This window comes from Pongo abelii, chromosome 4 (assembly GCF_028885655.2).
Source record: "Pongo abelii isolate AG06213 chromosome 4, NHGRI_mPonAbe1-v2.0_pri, whole genome shotgun sequence".
NCBI classification, from domain to species: Eukaryota; Metazoa; Chordata; class Mammalia; order Primates; family Hominidae; genus Pongo; species Pongo abelii.
The window spans coordinates 29,366,212-29,378,608 of NC_071989.2; the positions used below are offsets into that span (position 1 = coordinate 29,366,212).

Genomic DNA, 12,397 nt, shown 5'->3' on the forward strand with positions numbered 1-12,397 from the left:
GAAAACAAATTCTTCCCTTTGGAGAGAGATTGAGAAAACAAATTCTTCCCGTTGTTTGGAAAGAGTTTGTTTCATTATTTCTACATTCATCTCAACTGTGTAATCACTCTCAGAAAATATTTGGATTTAGGTTGCCATTTACTTCTCATAGCTGTACCCTTAGAGAACTAGGTAGAAATACTTAAATATCAGAAAAATCTTTCCCTTAATTTTTCAATTTGTATTATTTCAGTGTCAAGTAATTCATTCAATTTCAATGGTGGCGTAAATATTATTTTCTGCTTTATTTTATATATTTATGGGCTGTTGATAAGTCTCTCATACTTTCTATTTTTCTTGTTTATTCATTTCTTTCAAATAGGCCTGTGTAGTGTCTAATAATAATTCATTTGTCATGAATTAGGTGCATATTTTATTCTCTGTTCACTGCCTGATAGATCCAAACCCTTCCTATCTTCCTTTGCTTTTAGAGAAAAATAGCTTATCTAAAATCTTCATTCAGGTTATCTCATGGGTTTTTTTTTTTTTGAATAGTATGAACTCAATGAACTGTAGCCTATCTAAAAATTAATTTACTTTTCAAGTAAATCTTACCCATTTCCAACTGCTAATTAAGGTAAATTGACTAAAATTGTTATCAGTCAAAATTTTAGCTTCAACCTGCCTTACATCAATGATTATTTCTCCTTGCTGTCATTTAATTTGTTACCATATCTGTGTATTTCGCCGTAGAATCCTGGCATTATGACACTCACAGACCTCTTCTCCCATGAAAATGGCCATACTTGTATCCTTACCTACAATAAATGTCCTCTATTGGAAGTTTAATGAAGTACTGTAAATAATACTCTAAATTAAACAGTCCAAACTTTCCTTTGCAAACATATCCAAAACTTACATAAGAAGCCATTGTAAATAATAATATGAATAATGGTAACTTTTGTGTTAATAGTTTTTTGATACCAGATGATATTCCATGTAATATCTCATTACTTCTAAACTACAACCATAGGAAGCAGATGCATGATTATTATCATTTTACAGAAGTGGAAGCTAAAGCCCAGATACATTAAATAATAAACCTAAGTTCCAAAGCTAATCTATAGGAAACTAAATTTCTACCTGGATACTTATACTCCAAAAGCTTTTCTCTTATACTGTACTAAAAGTGATTTCTAGTACATCTCATTTGATATTCTCGGTCAGCCAATGGAAAAAAGACAGATGGTTCTGAGGTAATGGCAATGTGCTTACTTAAACTTCATGAAGTTAAGATTCCATTTGCTGTCGTGGACTCCTTAATGGTGAAATCAATACATTCCTGGCTTTCCGTGGGCAGCTATTGACATAGTGAATCTATTTTAGCCATTCTGTTAAATAGAAAACACACAAGTAGTACCCTTTAACCTAGTACATCATTACCATTCTATGTAGAATAAAGACACTCATTTTTCCAAGGACAGGAGCAAGAAAAAAAATGTTTATCATATTATAGCTTTCTTATTAGAAATCTCTCTGTGGAAAAAATAAAGTCTAAATCTCCTGTACCATGGACTCTGGTTAATAGTTACGAAAAGAAAACTGTGTGTGTGTTCGTGTACATGAATAATAATTGATCAACAGAATAACAACAAAATGAAGGATATTACTGTTTTTAATATACGTTTATTATGTAATATGAGAAATTCAGTTTACTATAACTGGCTTAATACCTATCAGAATGACAATTATAATAATAAGTCAAAAAGATAATGTTTAAAAGTATAATGACTCATTACCTTTAATATGTGTTGTGAAAAACATTGATTTCAATCCCATGCTAAAAATTTTCTCAGCAGGAGATCATTGTCAATTTGATGCTTGAGGAGGAAATGCTGAACAATGAGTCTTAAAAGCCTTCCCACCTTCTAAAGGTGGAGAGTAAAGAATGCCCAAAAGCTGAGGCTGTATATCAGAAAGAAAAATATATAATAATAAAAAATACTGAGTTTGATAGCACTAAACACTATGTAGCTGTGTAATGTGTAAAACTGCAGAAGTATTTCCAAGGGTTACCTTAGAGTGACACCATAAAATACATAAAATGAGCTTGAAAACATATTGTTGGAAAACTTGTATTTCTTAAGAAAGCATCCAGGAAGCCAGACTTTTCTTGATAACATATAGATCACAGTGAAAGCAGTCAAATAATTTTCTGACTTTTCTTATTTATAGATATAAAATTCAGTGTCATCCAAATGGCAGTAGGTAGATGGAAACAAGATTCTTCCCTAAAGTGAAAAAAAAAAAAAAAGTCCTTACTCTGCAGAAAATGCCTGCTTATACTGTTACTGTTTAAGAACTAAAAAATACCCACTGTATATGTGCTATTTGGGAACTGATATTATGTCATACCTTTACAACAGTAGTGCTAATTTAATTGCTTATTTTATTCATATAACATTTCCAAAAGTGTTTCTATTTCTTTCCAAGAATGATTGCTAACACTTACTGGAGCTTGTGATGTGTCCTTCAACACAAATCCACATCAAATATTCCACAAGTTGATCTACAGATTTTATACAATCCTCATCAAATTACTAGGTGTCTTTCTTGGAGAAAATGGCAAAGTGATCCCAAAATTTATATAAAAATAGAAAGGATCAAGAATAGTCAAGACACTTTTTAAAAAGAAGAACAAATTTGGGGGACTTGGACTTCTGAAATTCAAAATTTTCACACAGCTAAAATAATTGAAACAGTATAGTACTGGCTTGAGGATAGTCATATATCAATGAAATATAATTTAAAATCTAAAAATAAACTCTTAAACGTGTGGTCAATTGATTTTCAAAGAAGGGTTAATTCAATTCAATTAGGAAATCAGTTGATAAGAAATATTTCTGAGATTATCGGGTAGCCATATGCAAAATAAAGATGAAATTGTGCCAAAAATAATATGCAAAATTCACTTAATATGGATCAGAGACCTAAATGAAAGGGAAACTACTATTAGAAACTTAGAAAAAAATGTGACTAAATCTTTGTGGCCTTGGGTTAGAAAAATTATTCCTGAATATGACACCAAAATTATAAAGTGACCAAGTAATAATTAATTCTACTTCATTAAAGTCAAACAAATCGTTGAACTTCAAAGCCCAGTATCAAGAAAATTAAAGGACAATCAAAAAAAGAGAGAAAACATTTTTAAATTATATATTTGATAAAGAACTTTTATCTAGAATATGTAAACTACACTTACAATTCAATAATAAATATGTAAGTAGGCACATTTAAAATGGGCAGAAAATTTGAATATTTTCCCAAAATAATATAAAAATGCGCAGAAAGCACTTAAGAAAATACCCAACATTAACCATTAAAAAAAATGCAAAACAAAACCACAGCAAGATAACATTTCACACCTTGTGTGAATTGGATGGCTGTAATAAAAAAGAAAGATAATAATTACATTGATAATGATGTAAAACATTAGAACCCTCTCATGCTGTTGGCAGAAATGTCAAATGATACAGCTGTTATTGAAAATAGCTTTGCAGGTCCTTGTAAAAGTTATACAGACTGGGTGCGGTGGCTCATGTCTATAATCCCAGCACTTTGGAAAGTGGAAGCTGGAGGATTGCTTGAGCCCAGGAGTTTGAGTCAGCCTTTGCAACATGATGAAATCTTGTCTCTACAAAAAATAGCCGGGTGTGGCAGTGTGTACCTGTAGTCTCAGCTACTCAGGAGGCTGAGGTGAGAGGATGGCGTGAGCCCAAGGATGTGGAGGTTGCAATGAGCTGAGATCACACCATTGCACTCCAGCCTGGGCGATAGAGCCAGACCTTGTCTCACAAGCAAACAAACAAAAAAGTTAAACATGGAATTATTATATAACCTAGAAGTTCCGCACCTAGTTATATATCAAGAGAAATGAAAACATATGTCCACAGAAAAATGTGTACGTGAATGTTTATAGCCACATTATTCATAATAATCAAAAATGGAAGCTGTGCAAATGTCCATCATCTGAAAATTGGATAAGTAATACTCAGTTTATTCATAAAATGGAATATAATCAGAAATAAAAGGAGGTGAAGTACTAATACATGTCCAAACATGATGGCCCTTAACAACATAATACCAAAAGAAATGTGAAAGAAGCCCGTCACAGAAGCCCATAAATTACACTTATCTATTTATATTATATGTCCAGAATAGAAACATCTATAGAGACAAAATAATAATCAATTTGTAGTTGCCTAGGGCTATGTGGTTTAGAGGGAAATTGGAACAATTAATATATGTAATCTTTTCATTATAATGGGAATGTTTTAAAAGTGATTATAGTGGTGGCTCCATGACTTTTTGAACATACTAAAAAATGTTAAATTGCACACATTAAATGGGTAAACTTCATAGTAAGTGAGTTATATCTCAAGAAAGTTGTGTAAAAAATAAAACACCTAAGTTGGAAATGTAATTGCACAATAGATTTTAATATAATGTATTTGTATCATCGTTATATGGATAACTACTTTTCATTTTGTCTCAAAAACTGTTTTCTGGACCATAGTTTCAAGCTTCTAAGGGTAACAATGAAACATTACTCTATAGTACTCATTATTATGTAATAATAAGTACATTACTTATACTATGATGTGCTATCATAATTTTCATTTTACTTAATGTCATCATATCAATATTTCACTTCACTTTATCTTTCTCATGATTTTTGCATGATTTTAAGTGAGATAATATGCATGGTATGAGTCTGAGTGTCATAACACATTCTACATTCTAAGCAGTGATCATTGCAGGAGCTCAGCCCTATATATTATGAGCTGTTGAATGGTGTCCCCAAAGCCACTTCAGGTGTGTCAGAACCTAGAGGAACTGTTTACTCATGGTTACAGTTTATTACAATTGAATGGATACAGATTAAAGACAGCCAAGGCCAAAAAAGTGTGGAGCCAAGTTCAGGAAAAGTTCACAGGTAAACCAAGAAGAAGTTGAGGATAATTCAAATCCCTGTGGTTCCATGCTTTCCTATCTAGAGAAAAAATAAAGGTAGAAGTGGAGGAAAAATAGTATCCCTATGGTTTAATGTTTTCTTATCTAAAAAAATAAAGGAAAGTAGATTGTACATACACAAATACTGATTTTTTTTCACCTTTTGGTGGTAGTTTTCCGCTTGTGATATATTGTTCAGTGGATAATGTGTATCTGCATAAACTGGCACAAGGGAAAAGCATGGACAACTTTCTTGACTCCCTACATCCCCACTCAACTCAAAGCAAATCAAATCAATCATCAACCCTGCCAATACTCTCATCTTTATATTTAAATAAACTCTCCTATTTTGTATTTTGTATTTGTTCACTTTCTCCTTATTATCATCATATCTAACCTCCCAGCATCAAGAACCTGACTTCCTGCTAGTGTCTTCTTGGGCAGATATATAGAACTATTTTGAGTAACTTTATTTTGTCAAGGCAAATGATGACAAACGTTTATAAATATAAAATTAGCTCAAATAAACAAAAAGCTAACAACCGTGTCCGCAGAGAGGACAGGCACCAGTGTAACAGAAGGATCCAGAGACCATCTCTCTAGACTTCTAGCTATAAAGCAATACTTCATTGGCTCAATGGAATGTAAACTTTATTTTAAAATGAATAATGCATAAAGGAATAGATGAATGAATATATGTATATACACACATACATGTATGGAATATATGGACAAATTAATAGATATGAGAATGGTGTACAGAAGTTACTTAATTCCCATTGTAGCTGTCCGTATACAAGAGAGTTTAGTCTGGGTCTCATTTTCCTAAAATATGAGATAATAGATATTATTGATATTTTGAGCACCATTTCAGTTCTAAGCTAACTTCCTGACCAAAGCAATGGTAATTGAATGAAAGCAATATATAAACTTTAGCATTTATTCTTGTTTTTCCTGAGCAAAAAAATCAAATCTTTAATATTTATGAGACTAAAACAAACACAATAATCCAACATCTGTAATAAACTATGACATGGATGTTTTTATTTATAAAAATAGATGATAATTTTAGGCAAATTAGCTACTATTTATGCAGAATATTTTTTAAAATCTCAATATGTTTTACAACTATCTTTTTTTTCCTTAATTTGGTTTTAGTACCTTTAGGCTATTTGCTTTTTCCAGATGTTTAAGGAAGCAAAGCAGCTCGAAGTGGTAAATAAATGCTTCTTAAATTTAAGTAGGCCCTAAATAGAGACTTGTTGTAGAATAATTTTAGTTAAATAAATACTTAACAGATTTCTTTCTTCTAATCTAAATGGAAAACCAACATCAAATACATATAGAAGCCATGCAATTTTTCATGACTTGTTCAAACTACAAAATAAAAGTTCAAAATTATGACATTTGATGAATTTTTGCATTATTTTACTTTATGATAACTTTTGGTATTGCATGCCAGCTAAAGTTTTTCAGGCCAATTAGATTACATTATGTTTTGATTTGTAGGCTTTTGAGAAAGGTTATTATAAAATTATTTTATATAAACTAAAAATAAATCATATTAGATTTAAATTTCCACTTTTCCTAATTGAGTCACTAAAGCATATGATTGACACATAGTACTAAATGTAGTATAGTTTCTTAGAATCCTCAAGAACAGTGATTTCCGGGAATTAGCATCAGATATATTGATTGTACTGATGCTCAAGGGAAGTGCTGATCAGACATCAATAATTCATACAACTATGGCTGATGGCATATTGTCAGCAACGAACAGAGCTAGTTAGACATAATCTATACTGTTAGAGCAGTAAATATTGTTTTGTCTCAGAGCATGCTCTCATCCCCTTCTGTTCTTATGCCCTACACCTACTAATGCAAACATTTGTGTGTGTCATTTCAACCAGGAATAACATTAATCTTTCTTTCGTATTCAAAAATATGATTGTCTTTCATATTCACAGATGACAGCTTTGAGGGTTTTACTCCAAAATGATGTGAATGAAGGAATCAATGCTTTGCTTTTTTTTTTTTCCTGCAATGATTATTTCAAGAATTAGTTGTCTGATTTTTTTCAAGATTTGAACTGAATTAATTTAGGCAGACAAAAAAAGCAGATCTATAATTATCCAGAAGTTATTGCTGATAAAATTTTTATGCAGTATTTTTGTATTTGTTTTCCTTTATTATCATTCAGAAACCTTAATTGTTAATCTAATTGTCTCTACATACGACGTGATTATTCTATAAGTATGCTAATACATTTTTTAAACACATAAACCAAAGGAGTGTTCATTTGCTAAGAATTTGTTTTCAAGTTACATAAACTTATTTCCAAAAGCATTTTTGCTTTTTATCTGGTCAACTTTATATAATAGTTTAAGATTCTCATTTGAAATGGAAAATTTATCTTTCAGGGCAGTCATGATTTCCCAACATGAGCCATGAAAAAATATTTCTTATTAAGTAAAACACCTTAGGTAAGTGCATTGTGTGTCCCCTTTAACTTTAATCCACTTTTTGTTAACATGTCTATTTTTAATTTAAAAAAGTGTTAAGATTATTTTTAGAAAAATTTTAGGTTCTCACCAAAATTTGGAGGAAAGTGTAGAGAAAATTATATACTTTCCTCTATCTCACATACCTCCTGCTACCATGCATAAACAGCTTCTGCCACTATCAGCATACCGCACTAAAATGGTATATTTGTTTCTTTTTTTTTTGAGACAGAGTCTCAGCTCTGTCACCCAGGCTGGAGTGCAATGGTGCAGTATCAGCTCACTGCAATCTCCACCTCCCAGGTTCAAGCGATTCTCCTGCCTCAGCCTCCTGAGTAGCTGGGACTACAGGTGTGTGCCACCACACCAGGATAATTTTTTTTTTTTTCAGTAGAGACGGGGTTTCACTATGTTGGCCAGACTGGTCTCGAACTCTTGACCTCGTGATCCGCCCACCTCGGCCCCCTAAAGTGGTTATATTCGTTACAATGAATAAGCTTACATGGACACATCCTAATTACCTACTATCATAGTTTATGGTTCACTCTTGGTGTTGTACATTCTATAGGTTTGAACAAATGTATTATGCTATGATTCCAACATTATATATCAAACAGACTATTTTTACTGCCCTAAAAATCTTCTTTGCTCTGCCTATTCACACATTCTCCACTCTAAACACTGAGAACCACTAATCTTTTTACTGCCTCCATAGTGCCTTCAAAATGCGAGATAGTTGGAAACATAAGCTATGTAGCCTTTTCATATTGGCTTCTTTCACTTAGCAACATCATTTAAGGTTTCTCCATTTGTTTTCATTGCTTGATAGGTCATTTCTTTTTGGGAGGAAATAATATTCTATTGTCTCAAAATATTCCAGTTTATTTATCCATTCATCCCTTGAAAAACATATTGGTCATTTCCACATTTTGACAATCATGAATAAAGCTACTATAAACATCTGTATGTTGGTTTTTGTGTGAACATATATTTTAAATTATTTTGAGTAAAAAGCTAAAACCATGATTGCTGCATCTGTAGTTTTGATTTGTTTTTTAGCATTTCTATTTCTCTTATTTCCTACTTGGGACAACAAACTTATCAGTCCTGCAAACTGTTACTGATATTAGTCAGCTTCTTATTAATCCTTCTATTGTTTACATCTGATTTCATACAAATATTCTCAATTGAGGCCACTGACATTGTTTTCTAAGAAGATACATGTCCCTTTCATATTTTAACCTTTCTTAAATTGTATAAATGTTTCTTTGTTATTATCCTTTTGTTGTTGGAATATATTTTTAAATAACTTTCTCAGGAAGATTGAATGGGGAAAATATTAGTTCATGCATGCACAAAAATGACTGACTCATTTCGTCCTCATATACTTGGCATATAGAATACTAGACTGGTCAAGTTAGAAATCACTTTTTTATCAAAACTTTAAAGGCATTGTACCCTCTCTTGATTTCTATTATCCTCTGTTACTTATTAATGCTGAATACCAGTATGATTATTGTCCTTTAGAGCTGATGTTTAAGAATATATATAATATAAATTATATCATGTATTATATATTTACCTATACTTTCTCAATATTTTTTTCTCAATATGGATGTGGCAGATTAAATTTTCTGTCAGCAGTGTTTTGTAGTTCTCCTTGTAGAGATCGTTCACCTCCATGATTAGATGAATCCGTAGGTATTTTATTTTTGTGTGTGTGGCTATTGTAAATGGGATTGCATTTCTCATTTTGCTCTCAGCTTGAATGTGACTGGTGTATAGAAATGCTATGGAATTTTATAGATTGCTTTTGTATCTTGAAACTTTACTGGCCATTTAACAGTTCTAGGAGCTTTCTGGCAGAGAATTCTAATCAGGGATTTTCTAGGTATGAAAACATCATCAGTAAAGAAAGATAGTTTGATTTATTTTCTGTTTAGATGCTTTTTATTTTTATTTTTTCCTCTTGCCTGATTGCTTTGCTAGGACTTCCAGTACGCATGTTGAATGGGAGGAGTGGTGGAATTGGGCATACTTATCTTGTTCTAGTTCTCAAGCGGAATGCTTCCAGCTTTTGCCCATTCAGTATAATGTTGGCCGTGGATCTGTCATAGATGGCTCTTCTTATTTTGACGTATGTTCCTTCATTGGCTAGTTTGTTATCATAAAGAGACCTCAAATGAGGTTATTTCAGCAATATTCACAGCATCTTCATCGGGAAGAGACTTCATTTTGAGAAGTCCCTTTCTTTGTTCATCCACAAGAAGCAACTCCTCATTCTTTCACGTTTTATCATGAAATTGCAGTAATTCGGTCACATCTTTAGGCTCTACTTCTAATTGTATTTCTTTTGCTATTTCTACCACATCTGCAGTGACTTCCTCCACTGAAGTCTTGAGGCCCTCACGGCCATCCATGAGGGTTGGACTCAACTTCTTTCAAGCTGCTATTAATGTTGACATTTTGATCTCCTTCCACGAATCACAAATGTTCTTAATGTCATCTAGAATGATGACTTTTTTTCCAGAAGGTTTTCAATTTACTTTGCCCATATCCATAAAAGGAATCACAATCTATGACCACTGTAGCCTTATAAAGTGTATTTCTTACATAATAAGACTGAAAGATGAAATTATTTATTGATCTATGGGCTGCAGCATGGATGTTGTGTTAGCAGGCATGAAAACAACATTAATCTTCTTGGGTGTCAGGTGTATTGTCAATCAACAGGAATATATTCAAATAAATCTTGTCTTCTGAACAGTGGGTTTCAACAGTAGGCTTAAAATGTTCAGTAAACCATACTGTAAGCAAATATGCTATCATTCAAATTTTGTTCCTTTTCTAGAGCACAGGCAGAGTAGATTTAACCTAACTACTTTTCTTCTTTTTTGATATGGAGCCTCATTCTGTTGTCCAAGCTGGAGTGCGGTGGCGTGATCTTGGCTCACTGCAACCTCCGCCTCCTGCGCTCAAGCGATTTTCCCACCTCGGCATCCCGAGTAGCTGGGATTACAGGCGCATGCCACCATGCCCAGCTAATTTTGTATTTTAGCAGAGATGGGGTTTCACCATGTTTCCCACAGTGGTTTCAAATTCCTGAGCTCAGGCAATCCGCTCGCCTTGGCCTCCCAAAGTGCTGGGATTACAGGTGTGAGCCACTGTGACCAGCCAACATAACTCTTAAAAGTCCTAAAATTTTCATCATAATAAATTTGCATTTACTTCAATTTGAAGTCACCAGCTATATTAGCCTCTACCAAGAGAGCCACCCTGTCCTTTGAGGCTTTGTAGCCAAGCATTGACTTCTCTTCTTTAGCTATGAAAATTCTAAATGGCATGTTCTTCTAATAGAAGGCTATTTGATCTACATTGAAAATCTGTTGTGTAGTGTAGCCACCCTCATCAATGATCTCAGCTAGATGTTCTGAATAAGTTTCTGCAGCTTCTACGTTAGCACTTGCTGCTTTATCTTGAATTTTTATGTTATGAAGATTGCTTCTTTCTTTAAACCTTATGAACCAGGTTCTGCTAGATTCAAACATTCCTTCTCCAGCTTTGTTCTAGGGAGGCTTAGGGAGGGAGAGAGAAAAATGAGGGAAAAGTCAGTCAGTGGAGAACTCAGAAAGGCACACAACATCTATCTGTTGAGCTCATAACCTTTTATGGGCCTGGTTTGTGGAGCCAAAAAGTAATTTCAATAGCAACATCAAGGATCACTGATTACAGATTACATATTAATAATGAAAAGTTTTTAAATATTGTGAGAATTACCAAAATGTGACAGAGAGACACAATGTGAGCATATGCTCTTAGAAAAATGGTACCGATAGACTTGCCTGGTACAGGGTTGCCATAAACGTTCAATTTATTTTAAAAATGCACCATTTGCAAAGTACAAAACAAAGTACAATAAAATGAGATATGTCTGTATTATCTTATTGTTTTGTTGCAATTTAAATATTTAAATTATCTATTAATTTATTTGTTGCTAGTATTAACTGAATTGGGGGCAACTTTTTTTATCTTTGCTCGCATATCTTTTCTCTCATATTGTCAGTCTCTCTTGTTTTGCATTACATTATCTTTGAAACATTCTATTACTATTTTAAGCAACACCCTATTACTAAAAATATGTTCTTTTAATTTACTATTTGTCAGTTTCCTAGCATTATGTCCTCAATTCTATATTCTGTTTAAAAAATAGGATGATTATTTCTGTAGTTTTGCTATCTATTCTCTATGTTATGTGTTCCACTCACATTTTTTTGTTTATTTTGGCTTTTTTTCTGAAGGTCTTATTCTCAAGATTTAAAGAGATGAGGATATGAAAGCTGACTAGGTGCTCTACGAATCTGTGTGGATCAATAAGTTTGCAGAATTCATATTACTAGTCATTATACATGAGTAACCAAGCCCACATTACATGCTGTATTGCTTCCAAGACATTCATTTAAATAATAAAGGAAAGGTCCCACTGATTTTTTTTAACCTAGGACATTTCTTTCTGTTTCTCATTATGTTTATTGGAGAACAGGGGGGAAGTAAATGTGTACACTTTTTCCTATACAGACCTTAAATTAATTCTTGGATTTTTGCCCAATTTTTAATCCAGTTATCTGTTGTAGCAAGTCTGCAGTCTATACATAATTGTGCTGACATGTAGGTTCCTACCTTTTTAACAGCTCCTTTATTGTACATTCAATCTTTCTGTCATTATTTCCATTTTAAAAATTGTCCATCTATTTTATAACTTCTCTACATGTCATACACTGGTATCCTCTTTTTTCTCTCTAGCATGTTATAGATGTAAATCCTTTAATCTCATTTAAATAAGATCTTTGCCACTGCTTGAATAAAATCAGGCTCACTGGTATGCTCAGTTTTACATCTTAATCTAG

The 12,397-nt window shown here is 32.8% G+C and overlaps 1 long non-coding RNA gene across 2 annotated transcripts in view; it reads left to right on the forward strand.

Moving 5' to 3' along the window:
* The window catches only part of LOC129059358 (uncharacterized), a 77,280-nt gene extending 65,177 nt beyond the window's left edge, over window positions 1-12,103 (forward strand). The window contains exons 3-4 of one of the 2 annotated variants that reach the window (XR_008525183.1): window positions 7,413-7,475; window positions 11,792-11,990. This is a non-coding gene — a long non-coding RNA (uncharacterized LOC129059358). Of the gene's footprint in view, window positions 1-7,412; window positions 7,476-11,791 lie in introns of both variants that reach the window. The other variant, XR_008525184.2, reaches the window with a different exon arrangement.
* The last annotated feature ends 294 nt before the right edge of the window (window positions 12,104-12,397 follow it).